This window comes from Bison bison, unplaced genomic scaffold (assembly GCF_000754665.1).
Source record: "Bison bison bison isolate TAMUID 2011002044 unplaced genomic scaffold, Bison_UMD1.0 scf7180017864317, whole genome shotgun sequence".
Classification (NCBI taxonomy): domain Eukaryota; kingdom Metazoa; phylum Chordata; class Mammalia; order Artiodactyla; family Bovidae; genus Bison; species Bison bison.
The window spans coordinates 10,128,191-10,141,085 of record NW_011494889.1 but is presented as its reverse complement, the minus strand read 5'-3'; the positions used below and the strand labels follow the sequence as shown (position 1 = coordinate 10,141,085).

General features: G+C 38.9%; 1 protein-coding gene across 1 annotated transcript in view; it reads left to right on the top strand.

Moving 5' to 3' along the window:
* ANKFN1 (ankyrin-repeat and fibronectin type III domain containing 1) overlaps positions 1 to 12,895 on the top strand; it is a 275,609-nt gene that overhangs the window by 211,466 nt on the left and 51,248 nt on the right. The gene's annotated exons all lie outside the window — the stretch shown is intronic.

The window sequence follows — 12,895 nt, the reverse complement described above, 5'->3', positions numbered from 1 at the left end:
GATGAGTGCAATTGTGCGGTAGTTTGACATTCTTTGGCATTGCCTTTCTTTGGGATTGGAATGAAAACTGACCTTTTCCAGACCTGTGGCCACTGCTGAGTTTTCCAAATTTGCTGGCATACTGAGTGCAGCACTTTCACAGCATCATCTTCCAGGATTTGAAATAGCTCAACTGGATTGTTTAGTCACTTGGTCGTGTCCATCTCTTGGCAACACTATGGACTATAGCCTACCAGGTTCCTCTGCCCATGGAATTTTCCAGGCAAGATTACTGAAGCAGGTTTACCACTGGGCCATGGGGAAAGCTCATAAAACTCAGTATTTAATTATAAAAATTAGTTTCATTCATGGAGAAAAAATTCAAACTTTATAAACTTGATGTAAAATGTTACTAGTTACTTCATATTTGAGACAAACAGATCAAACCAAAAAGCTCTCATTTTCATAATACCCCTTAAATAACAAATTATCACACACATTTGTACATATGGGTGCACTATCTTCTTAGAATATTTTTATAAGTAACCTAAAATCTGATTTGACAAACCATTCAATTGAAAAGTACTGTACTGATTTTATTATACAGTCTTGACTCAACAGTGGCTTTCCGCTTTACCCATACATACATAATATAAATTCCCAAATATTTGAGACAAATAATCTCAGATATTTGAGGAAAGCTGAAATTAATAAGGCTAATAAAATAACAAGTAACAAAGGCTTTCCCTAATCCTAGAGAATGAAGCAAAAAGAGAGATCTTGTAAGAAAAATTAGAAAAGGAGAAGAATTTGAAGTAAATTTGGCCGAGGACCCTTTTACATTGCTACTCCTTCAATTTGCACAAATTAAAGAATAAGAGAAACTAATAACTATTTCTCACGGGAAAAGGCTGCAAGGAAAGGAACGCAGTTGAGTAGTGATGCAGAAAATACAACAAAGAATATAAAAACTAACAGCTACGATAAACAAGAAATGATGTCACAACCATGCTGAAGTTGAGAAATGGCAAGGAATAATCAATGAATTAAAAAAGCAGTAATCTGCTGGGCGTTTTATATGGCAGTGTTCCAAAGAAAAAGGAAAAGTGAGAGGTTTGTCGGAATTAATGACCAATGTTTCCATTTTCAGGCCACAGTGTCTTAAAAGTGCCCATTCATAAAACCTAGATAATCATGAAATAAAATATTAATAATAATAATGTATAATAATAAAGTGTAATAAAGACTATAATAATAATGACCAATAATTACCAATATAAAGCCAATGACCCTGTTTAGGCATAGAGCTCTCACAGGCCATCAGAGAGAATAGGCTAGGATGTTTTGCCATACATACAGCTAACACTGAGGTTTCGGTTGGCCAGTCCATGACAATCAAGTCCACAGATGCCTGCCCTACAAGCTGCATGTTGTGCTGGTTTCTGGGCTAGTCCTGGCTTGGGCAAGCAGCACTGATGCAAGGAGTCTGAGCGCCTGTACAGACCAGTGCCTGGGTCTTGGCCACTGGACAGACCTCCCAAATGGTAATTCCTTAGGAAATGAACATTTCTCCCAGATTCCCTCACTGTGCCACTCCTGCCTCTTAAGAGGCTTACATACCTCATTTTCATCTTAGATAACAGAATGTTACCTAAGTTATCCTTGAGAAATCTACCCTCCAATGGACACTATACCCTGCTAGTCAGGATACATCCACACTCATACTTTTATCTGAGCAACCATCTAGGATTTATCCAGCGGTATGATGGTAAATGTTAAACAATCGGATCTCTGAGGAAAAAAAGCACACATACACACACCAGTATTTTAATAAATTTTACTGATAGGATATGTAGCACACAATTTTAAAATAATAATAATAAAATATACCATACACTTCCTTATAAATCCCTCACAGCCTATCCCCTTCATGGGTCACAGCCTTGTCCTAGCAAAGAGGCTTGTGTAACTCAATGAAGCTATGAGCTATACTGTGCAGGGCCACCCAAGACAGCCAGGTTATAGTGAAGAGTTCTAACAAAATGTGGTCCACTGGAGAAGGAAATGGCGACTTTTCACTCCAGTATTCTTGCCCAGAGAATCACATGGACAGTATAAAAAGGCAAAAAGATATGACACATGCAGATGAGCCCCTGAGGTCAGAAGGTGTTCAATAGGCTACTGGGGAAAAGTAGAGGGCAACTGCCAGCAGTTCTAGTAAGAATGAAGTGGCTGGGCCAAAGCAAGAATGATGTTTGGCTGTGGATGTGTCCGATGGTGAGTGAAGTCCGATACTGTAAAGAACAATACTACATAGGAACCTGCAATGCTAGGTCCATGAATCAAGGTAAATTGGTCATGGTCAGGCAGGAGAGGGCAAGACTGAACATCAACATCTTAGGAATCGGTGAACTAAAATGGACAGGAATGAGCTAATTTAGTTAAGCAGCCCATTATATCTACTACTGTGGGCAAGATTCCCTTAGAAGAAATGGAGTAGTCTTTATAGTCCACAAAAGAGTCTGAAATGCAGCATTTGGGTGCAATCTCAAAAATGACAGAAGAATCTCTGTTCATTTCCAAGGCAAACCTTTCAACATTGCAATAATCCAAGTCTATGCAACAGTTAGAACTGGACATGGAACAACAGACTGGTTTCAAATAGGAAAAGGAGTACGTCAAGGCTGTATATTGGCACCCTGCTTATTTAACTTATATGCAGAGTACATCATGAGAAACGCTGGGCTGGAAGAAGCACAAGCTGGAATCAAGACTGCCAGGAGAAATATCAATAACTTCAGATATGCAGGTGACACCACCCTTATGGCAGAAAGTGAAGAGGAACTAAAAAGCCTCTTGATGAAAGTGAAAGAGGAGAGTCAAAAAGTTGGCTTAAATCAATATTCAGAAAATGAAGATCATGGCATCTGGTTCCATCACTTCATGGGAAAAAGATGAGGAAACAGTGGGAACAGTGTCAGACTTTATTTTTTGGGGGTCCAAAATCACTGCAGATGGTGACAGCAGCCATGAAACTAAAAGACACTTACTCCTTGGAAGGCAAGTTATGACCAACCTAGATAGCATATTGAAAAGCAGAGACATTACTTTGCCAACAAAGGTCCGTCTAGTCAAGGCTATGGTTTTTCCAGTGGTCATGTATGGATGTGAGAATTGGACTGTGAAGAAAGCTGAGCGCCAAAGAATTGATGCTTTTGAACTGTGGTGTTGGAGAAGACTCTTGAGTCCCTTGGACTGTAAGGAGATCCAACCAGTCCATTCTGAAGATCAGCCCTGGGATTTCTTTGGAAGGAATGATGCTAAAGCTGAAACTCCAGTACTTTGGCCACCTCATGCGAAGAGTTGACTCCTTGGAAAAGACTCTGATGCTGGGAGAGATTGAGGGCAGGAGGAGAAGGGGACGACAGAGGATGAGATGGCTGGATGGCATCACTGACTCGATGGACGTGAGTCTGAGTGAACTCCGGGAGTTGGTGATGGACAGGGAGGCCTGGCGTGCTGCGATTCATGGGGTCACAAAGAGTTGGACAGGACTGAGCGACTGAACTGAACTGAACTGATGCCCCAGTCACTGACGCTGAAAAAGAAGCTAAAGTTTACCTATTCTCTGAAGACCTACAACACTTTCTAGAACTAACACCAAAAAGAAAAGTGTCCTTTTCATCATAGGGGATTGGAATGCAAAAGTAGGAAGTCAAGAGATACCCAGAGTAACAGGCAAGTTTGGCCTTGGAGAGCAATCTGAAGCAGAGCAAAGGCTAACAGTTTGGTCAAGAGATCACTCTGGTCACAGAAAAAACCTCTCCCAACAACCCAAGAGATGACTCTACACACTGACGTCATCAGGTGGTCAATACTAAAATCAGATTGATTATGTTCTTTGCAGCCACAGATGAAGAAGCTCTAAAACAAGATCTGGAGCTGACTGTGACTCAGATCGTGAGCTCTTTATTGCAACATTCAAGCTTAAATTAAAGAAAGTAGGGAAAACCACTAGACCATTCAGGTATGACCTAAATCAAACCCCTTATGTTTATACACTGGAGGTGACAAATAGATTCAGGAGTTCAGCTCTGGTAGACAGAGTGCCTAAAGAACTATGGACAGAGGCTCATAACATTGTACAGGAGGCAGAGACCAAAACCATCTTAAAGAAAAAGAAATGCAAGAAGGCAAAGTGGTTGTCTGAGGAAGCTTTACAAATAGCTGAGAAAGGGAGACGTGAAAGGCAAAGGAGAAAGGGAAAGATACACCCAACTGAATGCAGAGTTCCAGAGAATACAGAGAATAGCAAAAATAGATAAGAAAGCCTTAATTATAAAAATTAATTAATTATTTTTTTAAAAAAGAAAGCCTTCTTAAATGAAGACTGCAAAGAAACAGAGGAAAACAATAGAGTGGGAAAGACTGGAGATCTTTTTCAAAAAACTGGAAATATCAAGGGAATATTTCATCCAAGAATGGGCACAATAAAGGACAGAAACAGTAAGGACCTAACAGAAGCAGAAGAGATTAAGAAGAGGTGGCAAGAATACACAGAAGAACTATACAAAAAAGGTTTTTATGACCCAGCTAACCCATATGGTGTGATCACTGACCTAGAGCCAGACACCCTGGAGTGAGAAGTCAAGCGGGCCTTAGGAAGCATTGAAAGTGAAAGTGAAAGTGAAAGCCGCTCAGCTGTGTCCGACTCTTTGTGACCCCATGGACTATACAGTCTATGGAATTCTCCAGACCAGGATACTGGAGGGGGTAGCCTTTCCCTTCTCCAGGGGATCTTCCCAACCCAGGGACTGAACCCAGGTCTCCCACATTGTGGGCAGATTCTTCACCAGCTGAGCCACAAGCGAAGCCTAAGAATATAGGAGTGGGTAGCTTATCCCTCCTCTAGTGGATCTTCCCTTCCCAGGAATCAAACTGGGGTCTCCTGCATTGCAGGTGGATTCTTTACCAACTGGGCTATCAGGAAAGTCCATTAGGAAGCATTACTTTGAACAAAATTAAAGGAGCTAATGGAATTCCACCTGAGCTATTTCAAATCCTAAAATATGATGTTGTTAAAGGGCTACACTCAATTCATCAACAAATTTGGAAAACTTAGCAGTGGCCACAGGACAGGAAAATGTCAGTTTTCATTCCAGTCCTAAAGAAGGGCAATGCCAAAGAATGTTCAAACTACCATACAATTGAACTCATTTCACATACTAACAAGGTTATACTCAAAATCCTTCAAGCTAGGCTTCAGCAGTATGTGAACCGAGAACTTCCAGATATACAAGCTGGGTTTTGAGGAGGTAGAGGAACCACCAGAGATCAAATTGCCAACATCCGTTGGATCATGGAGAAAACAAGGGAATTCCAGAAAAACATCTACTTCTGCTGCACTGACTATGCTAAAGCCTTTGTGTGGACTACAACAAAGTGGAAAATTCTTAAAGAGATAGGAGTACCAGACCACTGTACCTGCCTCCCGAGAAACCTGTATGCAGATCAAGAAGCAACAATCAGAACTGGACATGAAACAATGGATTGGTTCAAAATCGGGAAAGGTGTATGACAAGGCTGTATATTGTCACCCTGTTTAATTAACTTCTATGCAGAGTACATCATCCCAGCTTTGATGAATCACAAGCTAGAATCAAGATTGCTCAGAGAAATATCAACAGCCTCAGATATGCAGATGGTACCACCCTGATGTCAGAAAGCAAAGAAGAACCTCCTGATGAGAGTGAAAGAGGAAAGTGAAAAAGCTTGCTAGAAACTCAACATTAAAAAAATATAGATCATGGCACCCAGTCCCATCATTTCATAGCAAATAGAAAGGGAAAAAGTGGAAGCAGTGACAGATTTTATTTCCTTGGGCTCCAAAATCACTGCAGATGGTGATTGCAGTCTTGAAATTAAAAGATGCTTACACCTTGGAAGGAAAGCTATGACCAACCTAACAGCATATTCAAAAGCAGAGACATTACTTTGCCAACAAAGGTCCGTCTAGTCAAGGCTATGGTTTTTCCAGTGGTCATATACAGATGTGAGAGTTGTCCATAAGGACAAGCTGAATGCTGAAGAATTGATGCTTTCAAACTGTGGTCCTGGAGAAGACTCTTGAGAGTCCTTTGGGCTTCAGGGAGATCAAACCAATCAATTCTAAAGGAAATCAACCCTGAATATTCTTGGAAGAACTACTGCTAAAACTGAAGCTCCAGTACTTTGGCCACCGATGTAAAGAACCAACTCATTGGAAAAAACCTTGATGCTGGGAAAGAGTGAGGGCAGGAGGAGAATCAAGTAATAGTTCTGAGTACTGGAAGAATATTTCCTCAATTATTTTGTTTTACTCATAATATAACAGCCACAGAGACATTTAACTTTAATTTGAATTATTAACTCTCCATCACTTTCTTAAGTCTAGACTAGTGGTCAGCAAATTTCTCTACAAAGGACCAGAGAGTAAACATATTAGGCTTTGTGAGCTACATGTGGTCTCTGTCCCATATTCTGTGTGTGTGTGTGTGTGAATGCATGCATTTACAGTCCTTTAAAAATGTAAAAGCCTGACCTCTGGCAAGATTTGGCTTTTAACTATAGTTTGCCAATACCTGGTTTAGACATTCCACAAAATAAAAAATCAAGCTTTGGTTTCATAGCATTTGCTGACTTCTATACCGCACATATTCCCACCACACCCAATTTGAAGCTACCAATGTGATGTCAGTAAACAGACTGGGGAGATAAGTGTAGTAGTACATCATTATATCCTATTTCTACCATACTGATAAAACATGTATCAATAATCTTAAGAGCATAACTAATAATAAAACGCAGTAAATTAGGAAGCCATGAGTTTTGATTATTTACTGTCTTTTAAACACAATTTATTTAACTATAAGTTTATACAATTTAATTTTTAATGATGGCTATGTTTAACTTCTAGCTGGAAAAATTCCTGAAATTTTAACAATCAGCTCTTGGAAGCCATATGGGTCAACTCCAGCACTCACTGGAATTATCTGATCTAAATATGGTTGGAACCAAGCTCTGACTTTCTCCTTCTGCCTCTCTATCTAAAATTTAACTTTAATTTAAAACACCTAAAACACCCTATCTATCTAAAACACCCTATCGTATCACCTAATCTTAGATATGACATAAGGAGATTTTGTACTTTGTAGTTTGTGATAAATCTGAGACCTTCCTAACTCTTAATTTAATGTTTTAGGAAAATCCAGTAGATGACTCTACTAAGGAAAGAGATCCTATAAATGAAAAGAAAAAAAAAGTGATTTCTATATGATCTGGGACTGGGGGCTTACTTATACTTCTAGTAACTCCAGTAGTAGAGATCATTTAGACTTTCTCATCCCCAAACTGCAGAAATTACTGAAGAAATTTTAAGAGGTGCTTAAAGGCACCTCTGGTTAAGAGACCAAAAAAGTACAAGAGGTGAAGCTGTTTGAATCTCACTGAAGACATTAAACTGATGGCAGCTGGGCCTCTGAAAGACTGGTGTTCCTTCAACAAACACTTCATGCCATGCTTGGAAAAAGAGAAAGAACTCTTAGTAGTAGTAAGACTCACAAAAATTATATATTTTATTTAGAAAGCAAAGAGGATTGAGAGAAAGTACGAATTCAGATGAGAGCCATAAGAGGAAAGCCGTTAGGAGATAAAGAAGCAAATAGATCAGATTGTGGAGCTGAGTTTTGTTGCTGACACACGTACTCTTTTGCAGTGTTACGCACTTGTCAAAACCCTGAACATTTAGAATCTCATCATGTCTGTATCTATAGGTAGTCTGTCATATGGCAGGCGAAACTAAGACAGTACATAAGCTATTCAAGTAGAGGCATATTATTTTTATGGATGGCAGAATCTCACAATAAAGAATTGAATATAGCCTTCCAATTCCAACTGTACTTTTAGTCTTCTAGAAGCAATAGGTGCAGGAAGGATTTACTAGTGTCTCCCCCCACCCCCCCAAAAAAAAGCCTTTTGCCCTTAATTTAAATCATTGTTTTTCCAGGGAAATTTAATTTGGGAAAAAAATGTTTTTCTAATTAACTGGAAGACTGTGTGCTATGCAAACAATAAAGATTCTTGTTTGAAAGTAATGCATGCCCCTGCTCCTCGAACTACCCAGGGAATTTAAAATAAAAAATGCAAGCGGCTCCAATCTCGTATGTTGCCAGACCTAAACAGAATTCCCAGATTCAGAGTTTTCACGTCAGTTCCCAATTTAAAACTCACAAGTGTGGAGTGGGTTCATGCTTGAGCAAGACAGATCTTCTCATCTCTAGAAATGACTATATTTGATCTTTCTCCAGGTTTCTAGGCATATTCCTCTCTCCCTCTCTCTTCCTCTTGTGCTATGGTTGGCCTGAAAGGTTAGAAACTGCACAACTAGATGGATCAAGGGAAGATTTCATAATGCTCTGGTGCTGGGCTGGGCAGTCTAGCCAAATTCCATTCATTAGCTAAGGCACCGGGTGAGTGTGGCCAGTAAAAATGCTGTTTTGGTTCCATAGAAGCGCTGATAGGGAATAGGAAATAAACTTTAATTTTGGGGGTCCTCAGAGGCAGTATAGACAAGTGAACAGCCTGGGATGCTGGGAATCTTAAAGCCAGGAATTAATCTCCATCTCAACTACTTATTAAGCAGCTCAAGCAACTTCTGTTCTCTTTTGAGTGTAATTTTTTCTATTCTAACACTGTTTTCTTATTCTTTAAGTACCAGGGTCAGATTTCTGTCTATCTTAGTCTTCAAGCATTCCAAAGTCATGAATCAAGGGTTCAGTTCACCCAATATATACTGAGCCACCTAGATTGTGCTAGGTGCTATGATAGATGCATGGTATTAATGGTATTAATGCAGCTTGGTTCAGGCTCTCAGAGAGCTCATAGACTAAAGAGGAGACAGATCTCTTAGATACAAAATAATAAAGCAAGTGCAATGTAACAATGTATTACAATTGCTATGGGGAACTTTTCAAAGGGGCTTCCCTTGGAAAGCCAAGAAAAGCTGTGAAAAGGAAGGGTCCTGGAACCAGGGGTTTGAATGAAGTGGGTAGAAGATTTGGGGGAAGGCGAGCATACCAAAAGAGAAAACAGCATAAGCAATGGGCCTGAAGTCGAGTGGCTGGTGAGGCTCAAGCGGAAAGCTTGGTTAGGGCCTGGACGAGAGGATACCTTTTACAGTCTGCCCTGCTGATGTGTGAAGAGGGTAAAACAACTTCTCCAGACTTTGAGTCATGTGAGATTTGAGGGAGAAGCTGGACAACAGCAAGTTTTAGATTTTTTTTTTTAATCAATTGAAGAGAAACTAGACATTGCTGCAATGTTACCTCTTTATGCCTTTCCTTCTACACAGTCCTCATCATCACACAGTAGAGCATGCCTCACTGAGGCTCCTGCAGACTCAGGATGGCCTCTTCATTTATAACACTGTTACAACTCCAGGGTTTGTTAATCCCTCAAGCCACACCATGAGGCATGAAATTGACCTGCATTTTGACTAAGTTCTCTGCTTGCATACCCTAAGGCTTCCAGTCATGCATTTTCTACCCTTCTCCCTGGGACATTTCTCCCTACATTATAGACTTCAAGTGACAAGGCCAAACCATTAGGAGCTCTTTTTCTTCTTAAGCTTTCAGTCTGTGGTTTACATAACTGTCATCAGGAAAATGGTGATGGTTCAGCTAGAACTCTCTCGCCCAGCTGACATTTCTAAAGCTTAGATAAAAGCGAAATATTTGTTAAAATAGCAAATCACATTTAAAATATTCATAGCTATTTGATATAAATACACTGATTCCCAGTTTGAGCCAGAGCCAAATGTTAAGAAATACTAACACCTAGGTTTTGTCTGGCACCTTTTTCACTAATGTTCAACTGCTGTGAGCTATTGCATGATTGAACCCTGCTTCTATTTCCCAGACCTAAGTAGAAACAGTTGCCCTAATCCTTATCTGAAAATTATAAGTCTTATATAGTCTTAAACTTCATATACACAGCTCCAACTCTTCAGGGATTTAGAGCAGACTTATAAGTGATTTTTCTCATGGCTTTAATATTAAATCTTTAAACTACCTGCACATAACTTTCCAGAGAGACCTTACTAAGTTGCCTTCTTAGAACTCCCAATTGACTCTCAAAGTGATTCCTACTCACTCTATTTCCAGGAGTGAGCAGAATCACCTTTCTGTATGTCAAAAGAGCCCACCAACCCAAGGAAGTACAAAGAGGGAAAAAAAACTAGGTTTTTTCCCAGTCCATTCTAGGTTGTCCCAGAATGGACTGGCCATTCCAACGTGGAGAATTTTTTTCCTTTCACGTGAGTCTTCTCTTTCTCTAAATCCTTGCCCCGTTGAAATCTACACACATTATAAAACCAAATTAGACTTAAACGCTTAAACCTTTCTATTAACTCCTAAAGAGGACCATAACCTCCCTACAAAACTGCTTCTATTTGGGGTTTTTTTGCGTGCTGTTTTTCAAGAAGCCAGGCCCTCTTTTCCATCTGAAACATGCTTTGTAGAACATATTTCAATAGAACATGACAGCACTTATTCAAAAATAAATTGTTGTTTCTTCAGAAATTGTAAAGACTGCATCTCTGAGAAACTTTTGATTAATCATTTCTCAAATAATCTGCTCTTGTTCCCACTAATCCTTAGCCCTTCTTTTGGATATTACCCTGAATCCTCAGCCCAAAATCAGAAGCTGTTGATCCTCAGCCTTGGACTTGGGTCTTCACCACATCAGTCAACCATATATGTCTCAATGGCAACCAAAGATATTTTTGTTTCTAGAATTTTCCTATATTCTTTGTTCTTTATAAATGTTCTTGCACATGTGCTACTGATTTTCATTTTGTTTGTGATAATTCCCTCAGTGACTGCTCTTTTTTCTTTAGCTTAAAATAATATGCAACATTATTCTCTGAATACAAACTCTCTCTAATTTGACTTTAGGAAACTTGGCTTTTTCAAGAGCTAAGAGCTCCTAAGCATAATAAAACATTTGGGAAAAAATTATACATATATACACACACATATAAAACACATATATTAAAATACATCCATAGATATATTTTTAGAATATGTATTTATAATAAGGTATAGGCTGTGTTATAAGGTATAACACAAAACCTTAATCATTTGATTCTAATTAGACTTTATAATGTGCCTGAGAGCTTCAAAGGGCAAGAATTTGGAGAAAGAGAAGATTCACATGAGAAAAATATCTCTATGTTGGAAAACCAGTCTATTCTGAATTGTCTGTGTGTGAGCATGTGTACGTATGCAAATGCACACAATAAAACAAATATATATGTATTTGATTTGTGAAATAAATAAATACTAAATACTAAATAAATACTAAATACTAAATAAATACTAAAGTAAGCATCTTCTATGCACCAAGAACACAGGTCCACGTGTGGATCTAGAGGGAAAAAATGACTAACACTTCTCTTATTCTTAAATTTCCCAACGTCTAACAAGAAAAAGAGACGCCTACAATAAAGCATAATTATGTGCATTAAACCTTATTTCTATACAAATAAAGTACTTTGGGAACACAGAAAAAAAGATGTATTTAATTAATTATTCCTGAGGAATTTAGAGGGTTAGTAGGGTTTTGACAAGCAAAGTTGGAAGATGAACACAAGGCAGAGGCATAAAAACATGCAGAATAACAGCCAGGCAACAGAGATTTATAAAGCAAGGACTTTGCTTTGGGAAAGGGCAGAACAGAAGCATAGTACAATAAGGTTGAGACTAGACTGCGAAGGTCCTTGAATGCCTTGTTAAGATTACATCTCACTTTGAAATCAACTAGACACCGAGAAAAGATTTTAGGCAGAGAAACTAAATAATTTGATCTATATTTTAAAACTATAATGCAGGTTATAATAAGAAGATTGTATATAAGGATATGGATATGAACAGAAAAATCAATTAGGAGAGTTTATTAATTAGGCCTAAAAAAAAATCAATTGCAGAGTTGATGCTCATGATTATGAGAGTCTGCTCTAGAATAGCTTCAGTGAGGGAAGAGAGGGAAATTTATGGGAGGCATTTAAAAATAGAATTTACTGGGTATAGTAATCAACTGGTTGTGAGGAACTGGAGAAAAAGAGGAGGAAAGGATGCACCGAGTTTTAGGTTGGTAGACTAGATGTGTGGCAAAGTCACGAGTGGGAATTAAGAAAAAGAGAAGAGAAACATTCCTATAAGAAAAAGTACTTAGTGGAATACTTCCACTAGCAGAGGAATTGTCTGAGTCTGGGGGAGCAGCAGGATTTAGACGCTTTGGCTTAATTTTGAAGTATTTAAGTGTCATAGAGAATATAATTTAAATCTTAAGGTTTATAGCTTGTCATCATGAGGTTTAGAAATATGCAGGCCTTGTCTTCCATGTGACTTAAGCTCACGCTTCATTTAGGGTTGCCTCAAATCCTGCCATGTGTAAACGGTCACTTAAGACGCTTTTTACTGATGATGTACAATGTCTCTCTCCTGACCATGGGTTTTTCCAACCAGTGGAAAATGTTAGGAAAGAGCATGTCTCACAGTAAAATGGGGTGTTACAATTTGAGTGTTAGGTTTAACTGTGAATGAACATCCGCTCTGGAGATGTCAGGTGTGTGGAGAGCACTGAAGAGGTCAGCCACAAATCCCAAATTCTCCAGCTGAAAAGAAACCAATGAAAAATCCTGGAAGACACTCTCATGGAGGAGAAGCAAAGCCAGAGGAGTAGAGCATAAGACACTAAGAAAACGAGAATTATTCTAGAAGGAGGAGTCAAATTATGCAGGAGGGCATGAAAGGAGGCTTCCTTATTTGTGAGAATACCCCTGGGATCTTCTAACATGTAATAAATAACTTATCTTCTA